Here is a 9,555-nt window from a genome sequence, read left to right on the forward strand (position 1 = left end):
TTAACCTCCATTATTAGATGTTGAATAAGCCACAACTATCCCTACTATAGTAATTTCTCCCAATAGAGAGCAACTAAGTCAATTCCACCTAAGGTAATGGCAACTAAGGTAAGTTCCACTCTATACTCAAGTGACTTAATCAATCTCATCATTAGTAGAGTAAACAAAGTATTTCCAATCTAAATAGGAGCCTACAAGGTCAACTTTACCTAAGGTAATGTTTAACTAGGCTAATTATGCCTAAAGCTATATCCAAAAGAGCCTAAACGATTCAACTAACTCAAGTATTGTAATTTGTCACACCAGCACCTAAAACCCATCCTAAATCTAACACAATATGATAAATATACTATACATTAAATCAATCTAATAAGGGGTAAAACCTGGCCTACCTGGATGCTGAAGAAAGCTTAAAAGATCTGCTAAATCATCGTTTTTCCCTTTTGAGAAGCTTTTGCAAAATTTCAAGCTATGAAAATCACATTCTACTCATCAATACAAGAATAATGGTTCCCATATTGCACCATTATACTTCAGGTATAAAAATTATACCAAAATTCTATGCGGGTCCTACTTATGGAAATTGTATTTCTAAAACCAATCCAATGTTCCCTCGTGCTCAAGAAGCCATTATCCTAAAAAATGGGTGAAATCTGAGCTAATTTGGGGGCTAAATCAAGCCTTCGAGGTTTGATATTTTTGATCAAGAAATGAGAAATGCTATCATGAAAAGGGTAAAATCTTACCATAAATCAAAATTTAATGGTGTAAACAAGTGTTAGTCAAGCTCCCAAATCACCCGCAAGCTTTAATTTCATGCTAGATCACTATCTAGGATTTTATCTCTCTTAGAAATGGATGAAGAATGGGAAAAGGGGGCTAAAAAGGACTATTTATACCCATATCAGGTTCTCGGATGTCTTTGGATGGACTTCGACCGAGTGCTTAGAATTCGTTCAGAATCCCGTGTGTGCAAATAAACTATGCTACCACACCAAATTTGATGTTCCAGACTCAATAATATTGTTGAAATTTCAATCAAAGGTCATTTCGACAAAAAGCGAGTCCCACAACTAATTTTCATTCTCTTAACGTTTTGACCAATATGTCGAAATAAGACCGAGTGCTTTGGGACCCAAACAAAGAATCCACCTAGCCTAAAATTGATGTACCGAAGCAGCTGAAACAGTCAAAATTTGCATTCAAGATCCTTTGACTAAAGTTTTTGTACAGTGGTCATTTAGAACTAGCGAAGACTTTAAAATAGAGAATTGGCTCTAAAAATCAAACGAACTGTCCGATAATCAAATTGTCAGTTAAGCAAGTTATAAATGACTTGGGACAACTATAGAAAAGCTTTAGCGATGAAAATAAGAGAAAATATGGAAAATGACCTGAAGGGTCATTACAATATCCACGATTAAAGGAACTTTTCTCTGCGAAAGTTAAGGATTGGGATGTACTTGAAGCCTCAAAAAGGTTAGGATATTGGGTCAGCATCTCACTCTCAATCTCCTAAGTAAACTTCTCTACTAGGCGGTGCCTTCACTAAACTTTAACTATAGAAATCTCTCAAGTGCGCAACCGCCTGACATCACTAGCCAAAATAAGCACAGGATCATCCAGAAGGTCAACCACTCATCTAGTTGGACTGAATCCCACCTACGTACATGAGATAGATCAAGAATGTATCACCGTAACATAGAAACATAGAAAACTGGATGGACTACAAGAAAATCTTGAGGTAAAGTTAACTGATAAGCCACCCACCAACTGTGTGAAGAATCTCAAAAGGTCTAATATACCTAAGACTGAGCTTGCCCTTCTTCTCAAACCTCATCACACCCTTCATAGGCGACACATGGAGGAATACCCAATCACCAACTCTAAATCTTAAGGCGTGAAGCCTACGGTCTGCATAAGCCTTCTTCCTACTCTGATCTGCTCTCAACCTGTCCTAAATTACCCTGACTCTGTCCAACGATTCTTGAAGCAAATCAGTATCGCGGGGTCAAAACTCAAAAGTCTCAAACCATCCAATCGAGAATCAGCATCGCCTACCATACATTGTATAAAAAGGCGCCATCTTAATACTCGAATGATAACTATTATTATATGTGAACTCTATTAACCTCTCTCTGGGTCTTAAAATGATGAAGACTGTGATGATCGGTTAAAATCTCACAATGCACACCACTGACATAATGCCTCTAAATATTAAGTGTGAAAAACTACCACCACCAACTCCGAATCATGAGTGGGGTAGTTGCGCTCGTGCACCTTAAGTTGTCTCAAAGCATAAGAAATATTACAACCCTGCTTCATCGACACACAAACCAAGTCAATGCCCGAAGCATCATAATACCTAGTGAATCCCTTACTCTTTACAAGAGAGCTAGAATAGGAGCTGAAGTGAGAAAATCCTTGAGCTTTCTAAAGCTTGACTCAAGCTCCTCGGACCATCAAAAAGGAACCTTCTTTCAAGTCAATTCTGTAATAGGTGTTGGAATAGTAGCAAAACCCTCGATGAATTATCTACAATAACCGGCCAAACTAATAAAGGTACGAACCACAGTCGAAGATATAGGCTTATCTCAATCACGAATAGATTCAATTTTGTTGGATCTACCATAATCTTATCCTTAGACACCACATGTCTAAGGAATATCACAGACTCAAGCCAAAACTCACACTTAGAGAATTTCACAAAAAACACATGATCTCTCAAGGTCTAGAGAATAATTCTCAAATGTCGCACATGATTTTTCCTCTTCCTCGGATATACAACGATTTCATCGATGAACACAATTACAAAGAAAATCCAAATAAGTCTAAAACACTTGATTCATTAAATCCATGAACGTGGTTGGGGCATTAGCCAACCTAAAAGACATCACTAAGAACTCATAATAAACATAACAGGTCCTAAAAGATGTCTTCAGGATATCCTCAACCCGAATCCTCAACTGATAGTAACCAAATCTCAAATCAATCTTAGAGAACACCGTTGCCCTGAAGCTGGTCAAACAAGTCATCAATGCGAGGCTTAGGCTTATGGTTCTTCACTATCACCTTATTAAGATACCTATAATTAATACACATATACAAGGGGTCATCTTTCTTCTTTACAAATAACTTGGGAGATCCCCAAGAAGACGCACTCAGTCTAATAAAACCCTTACTAAGAAGATTTTGAAATCAAGAATTCAACTTCTTAAGATTGGCAGGATCTATATGGTAAGGTGCCATAAAATAGGTCGGGTTTCAGGCTCAAGATCAATAGAAAACTCAATCTCATGGGCAAGAGGTATACCAAATAGATCGGTAGGGAAAACATCAGAAAATTATGAACTACACAGACAAAATCAACCGATGGACTATCTACACTAACATCATGGATATAAGTGAGGTAAGACCCGCAACCTCTAAAAATAAGTCTCCTAGCACACATATAAGAAATAATCCCCATTGGCGCTTGACTAACAGCTCTCTGCCACATGATTGGGGTATACCGAGCATGCCTAAAGAAATGGTCTTGGCAAAATAATTCATGATGCATGATAGTGGGATAATTAACCCATGCCCTAAATTACATCAATATCTCTAACAGTCATAGCAAAGGATATGAACACTCGATCCACTATAAAAGAATCACCCATGGGAGTAGATACACACAAGGGCACGAATAATAAATCCCAAGATAACTCTAACCATTGAGCATAATAAGCAGATACATAAGAATAAGTGGATCCTAGATCAAATAAAGAAAAGACCGATTAATAGTATACCAAAATTATACCTGTAATAAAAACATCCAAAGACTCAACCTCGGGCCTGGCAGGTACTGCATATAACATACCACACTTGCCACCTAGCTGGACTCCTAATTACTTTCTTGTCCTACCTGCCTAAGAACCACCTCGAGCATCCTGGGGATCACCCATATAACCCTAATAACCATCTCTAGTTGAGGAATGAACTACTCAAATAGGAGGAATACTTTGAGTTGAAGCAACAATTACCCCACGACTAGGGCACTTTTGCAAATAGTAACCACGAGCTCCATAACATAGCATATCATATAAGCTAAACCAAAACCAGAAGATTTGGTTGACCCAGAATAGTTGTCATGCCTAGAATGACCAAAAGATAAATCCATCAAAAACTGACCGCCAGTCTGACCAGGGCAATCGTTGGTACTAGACTGACCTCCATCAATAATCTAAAGTATTTCTTGAATAAGTCGACTAGGTTGACTCTGAGGCTGATAGGATAACGCAGGGAATATCTACCATGAGAACTGATACCTCTGAATTGGGAATTACTACGGCTCTCACTGAATATGACTTGATACCTAAGCCTCTTATCACTGCCCCCACAATCCTCATGATACATCTTCTCCATCACTTGAGCATGATGTGACACCTCAGCAAAAGATCTGCCCACAGTAATAAGGCTCTGAGTAGATATACGAAGGAGAAGTCTCAACATTCTCAAAGCAACGAACCCTCTCATACTCAGCACCTAGAATAAAAGTAGCATGCCTAGACAACTCATGAAAACAAGCCTCATACTCCACAATAGTCATGGACCTTGCTTTAATCTTGAAAACTGATCTCTCAAACGATCCTTGAGGTTATGGGCCATGTACTTCTCCAAACATATCTCAGATCCTTGAGTCTGCGGGGCATGATCTCTCATGTCAAAGCAGAAGATCCATCTGGCCTAGAATCTAGATAATCTTTCCACCAACGTCCAATAGCTAAGTCTAAGTGAAAGGTAGTAGAATCGACACCACAAATCCCAACTAGGCCTAAATTATAGATCTTATCCTCACAAGCAACAAAAAACTCATATACATCCTCGCCCGAAGCACCAAAAAACCAAGGCGGAGCGAATATAAAAAACCTACACAATATTTTCTATTTCTCAATAGACATAGCAAGCTAGGAAACCACTGGCTGAGCAATTGTCGGTGTATGAGCACCACCACTCTGGGAGCCCCAGCTACAGGTTTTGGACCCGCCTCAGTACCACTCTGATCTATAGACTATGCATCATCAAACGGTGCACTATTAATTAACCCTAAAAGATCAACCAAAGCATCTCTAACCTCTGAAGAATAAATAAACCTTGGTGAAGCATAGGCTGGTCCCTAGCCCACTACTGGCTGGGGCAAAAAAATCTCTGGCTCAGAAGCAGAAGTAGGATCTAGTGGAGGCCCTTTATCTCGTTCCTTAGCTGGGGACACATCTCATAGCTTTCCACGACCTCTAGGTCATCTAATAGGAGTAGGATCCCTAGGCTTGATCTCGGGGCCCTCATCTCAAGTAGCGTTAGCATATGTCCTAGCCATCTGTGAAAGAGTGAAGTCAAAGAAATGTTCTATAAAATAACTCAGACTCTTCCCACAAAATGAGTGAAAGAAGTAAAGAACTCATAATAATGTTCCATAGCCTCCCAAAAATAGAAAACTAACGTCATCATTCTAATTCACATGATGCTACTAGAAATTTGCTCTTGTACTAACAATATTGGTGAAGCCTAGGCTCTGATACAAATTTGTCACGGCTCAATTTATGAGTCATGATGGCACCTACTCTACCCCACTAGTAGGTAAATCAAACCATAACCAGGAGCAAAACGCAATAGGTTAACTTAGTAGAAAATGCCCACAAGGCAAAAAACAACACATGCAACTTATAAATAAGACAGGGTAGGAATGGATAAAAGGTAGTCAATACATATATCATCCCACGACCTGGTAGATCCAATACAAGAGTAACTATAAATACAACCCAAGTATCTAAAATAGTCAATACAATTTGTGTTGAAACTAAAGAGTAGACATAAGTAAGATAGAAGAAAATGGGCGACTCTGACTCCAGAGCTCACCCTATCTCCAAAAATCAACATAGTATAAGCATCGATCACTAGTGGCAACTAGTACTCGAATTTGTATTAAAAAGGTACATTAGTGTAGTATGAGTACCAAAACCAAGGGTACTCATAAGGCATCATCTTCCCACTAAGCTAAATCATGATATAAATATGATAAAATGTAAGATAATGTAACTAAGTCATGATAAAGAGGTGAACTTGATAACCACTCCAACATCGCTGCGCATAGAAAAGTAAGTGAACCGCAATACTAACATAACATAAAGCATTAATACATGCAATCATAACTACAAAATTGGCCCCCATAAGCCAATTAGTGCAGAAAAGTAAATAACCCATCGCAAGCCCCCATAAGCCTGGAAGGTACAAACAAGATAGTATACCCTGCCACCATCATTTACCAACTCTCATGATGAAACAAATATTGTTACATGTCATGCCACACCATATCCATCATTTTATCATTAGCCATCATTTATTAGCTAATCACCAATTATAAATCAATCATTATATGTCAACTAATTATTTTTTATTAACTAATCACTATTTATCAAATAATCACCATTTATCGACTAATCACCATTTATCTACTAATCGTGGTATCACTAGAATTCACTCATATCTTGCCCCATTATAATTATTTTCTCATTTTCTGACTTAGCTAAAATCATTATTGTCATTCTCACACCCCGATATCATCATATTATAATAAGTATGTTATCATAATATAATGGGCATATCCGGACTCAAATTGATAAGTATAATCAATAATATCATTGTAAATATCATCATTGATATCATTATCTATATCATTACTAACATCATCAATATTGTCACCAATATCATAGCCATCCTTTGGATTTTCACCAAGTATAAATAATCGATATCATTATTATTATCTGAACATGAATCGTTATTTGTATAATTCATAACATAAGTAATATTCAGACTTATACTAGTAACCACATCATCATCACCATGGCCAATAGAATAATCATTATATTATTCAATAGCATAACCGCATATTCTTAAGTATAATCAATAGCATAATCACTAATATAATCAATAAGTATGATCTTTAGTATAATTAATGGTATAATCACTGATAAAATCAATAAGTATGATCTTTAGCATAATCAATAGCTTAATTACTAATATAATCGATAAGCATAATCTTTAGCATAATAAATAGCGCAATCTCTAATATAATCAATAAACATGATCTTTAGCATAATCAATATCATAATCACTAAAATAATCAATAAGCATGATATTTAGCATAATCATTAATATAATCAATAAGCATGATCTTTAGTATAATCAATAGCAAAATCGCTAATATAATCATTAAGCATTATCTTTATCATGAACAATAGCATGATCGCTAATAATATCAGTAACTTAGTCAATGGCATACCTAATGGCCCAATCAATAGCCTGATCAATGGCTTAATAAATATCATAATCAAGGGCTTATTCAATAGCATATTCAATTAGCTCATCATTTGCCTAATCAATAAGTTATTCATAGCATAACTAATAAGCATTACTCCCAATGTAAATCCATCATAACTATCAAGTAGCAACGCATCTTAATATCATCGCAATAAATATTTGCAAAATGTACACAAGTGTATAGAAGATCTTCAATAACTAACACAAGTTTTGATCTAAGATGGGTCGAAAGACCCACTTCCAAATTCTCGAAATACTTTACCAAGAAATGTCTATCCAAAACTAAGCTAAGGTATCTAAATCTACTATTAGATTTTGACTAAGCCATAACTAGCCCTAGAATAGTAATTTCTTCTAATAGAGAGTAACTAAGTCAGTTCCACCTAAGGTAATGACAACTAAGGTAAGTTCTACTCTAAACTTAAGTGACTAAGGCAATCTCCTTACTAGTAAAGTACCCAAAGCATTTTCAACCTAAACAATGGCCTACAAGGTCAACTTCACCTAAGGTAATGTTTAACTAGGTTAATTATGCCCAAAGCAATATCCAAAATAGTCTAAGCGACTAACCCAAGTATTATAATGTCACACCAACACCTAAAATCTATTCCAAATCTACTACAATATCATAAACATACTATGACTTTGCTCAATCTAACAAGTGGTAAAATCTAGCCTGCTTGGATACCAAAGAAAGCTTAAAAGATCCACTAAATCACCGTTTTTCCCTCTCAAGAATTTTTCACAAGATGTCAAGCTATGAAAATCACATTCTACTCATCAATATGAGAATAACGATACTTATATTGCACCATTGTGCTTCAGGTCCAAAAATATATCAAAATTTCATGTGGGTCCTAATTACATAAAACGTATTTTCTAAATCAACCCAATATTTCCTCATGATCAAGGAGTCATTACCCTAAAAATGGGTAAAATCTGAGCTATTTTGGGGCTAAAATTAAGCCTTCAAGGTTTTAGGATTTTTGAACAAAACTGAGAAAAGCTACTATGAAAAGGGTGAAATCTTACCACCAATCAAAAGTTAATCACATAAACAAGTATTACTCAAGCTCCCAAATCATCCATAAGCTTCAATTTCAAGTTATCTCACTATCTAGGGTTTTATATCTCTTATAAATAGATGAAGAATGGCTAAAACGAACTAAAAGGGGATTATTTGTACCCATTACAGGAGTTTGGGTGTTGCTATCACGACTGATATTGCGATCGTATTCTGGAAAGGGTAAATCACATATGGAGATCATGATTTACACATTTCAATCACCATTTGTCACAAAGGGTAAAACGTATATCGCGATCGTGGTTTACCCTTCATGATCGCGGTCACACATGTGACCTGATATAGAAGATTTTCTAAGTTTGCAATGGACTTTGATTGGGTGTTTGAGATTTGTTCAGAACTCCGTGCGCCCAAATAAATAATGCTACCATACCAAATTAGATATTCCAGACATGATAGTACTGTTTAAATTTCTATCTAAGATTGTTTCAATAAAAAGTGGGTCCCACACTCAATTTCCATTCTCTTAACTTTCTGACCGATGGGTCGCAATGAGCTTGGGTACCTCGAGACCTTAACTAAGAGTCCACCTAGCCTAAAATTGATATTCAAGAGTGGCTGAAACAGTCAAAATTTACAATTGAGGTTGTTTGACTAAAGTTTTTGCCTGATGGCTATTTGGAACCAGCAAAGACTTCAAAGTAGGGAATTAGCTCTAAAAAAATAAACGAACTGCCTGATAATCAAACTATTAATTTCATCAAGTCATAAATGACTTGGGACAACTATAAAAAAGTTCAAGCAACAAAAATAAGTTGAAATATGAAAAATAACCTGAAGAGTCATCACAGTGTAAGAGTTTCTCTTATTTCTACCCCATTATATTATTAGGATCTCCTTTTCTCTTGTAGCCTCTATTTTTGTACCCATACTATCGATTGTTTCCCTGTACTTCTTTTTTCATGTTGACATTGTCATGTTTTCCAATATTGTTAAGACTAGGCATTGGGTTATCATATTATTATTGAGCATTTGGGGCTCTATCACTCCTACTTCTTGTGCTTTCCTCTCTATTATTTCTTTGTTTTCTTTCATACATTTAGCTAGGTTATGACCAAAGTTCTTGCATTTGCTACATAGAATTTGTTTCCATTCAAACACTACTTCTTGCTCCA

This window comes from Capsicum annuum, chromosome 2 (genome assembly GCF_002878395.1).
Source record: "Capsicum annuum cultivar UCD-10X-F1 chromosome 2, UCD10Xv1.1, whole genome shotgun sequence".
NCBI classification, from domain to species: Eukaryota; Viridiplantae; Streptophyta; class Magnoliopsida; order Solanales; family Solanaceae; genus Capsicum; species Capsicum annuum.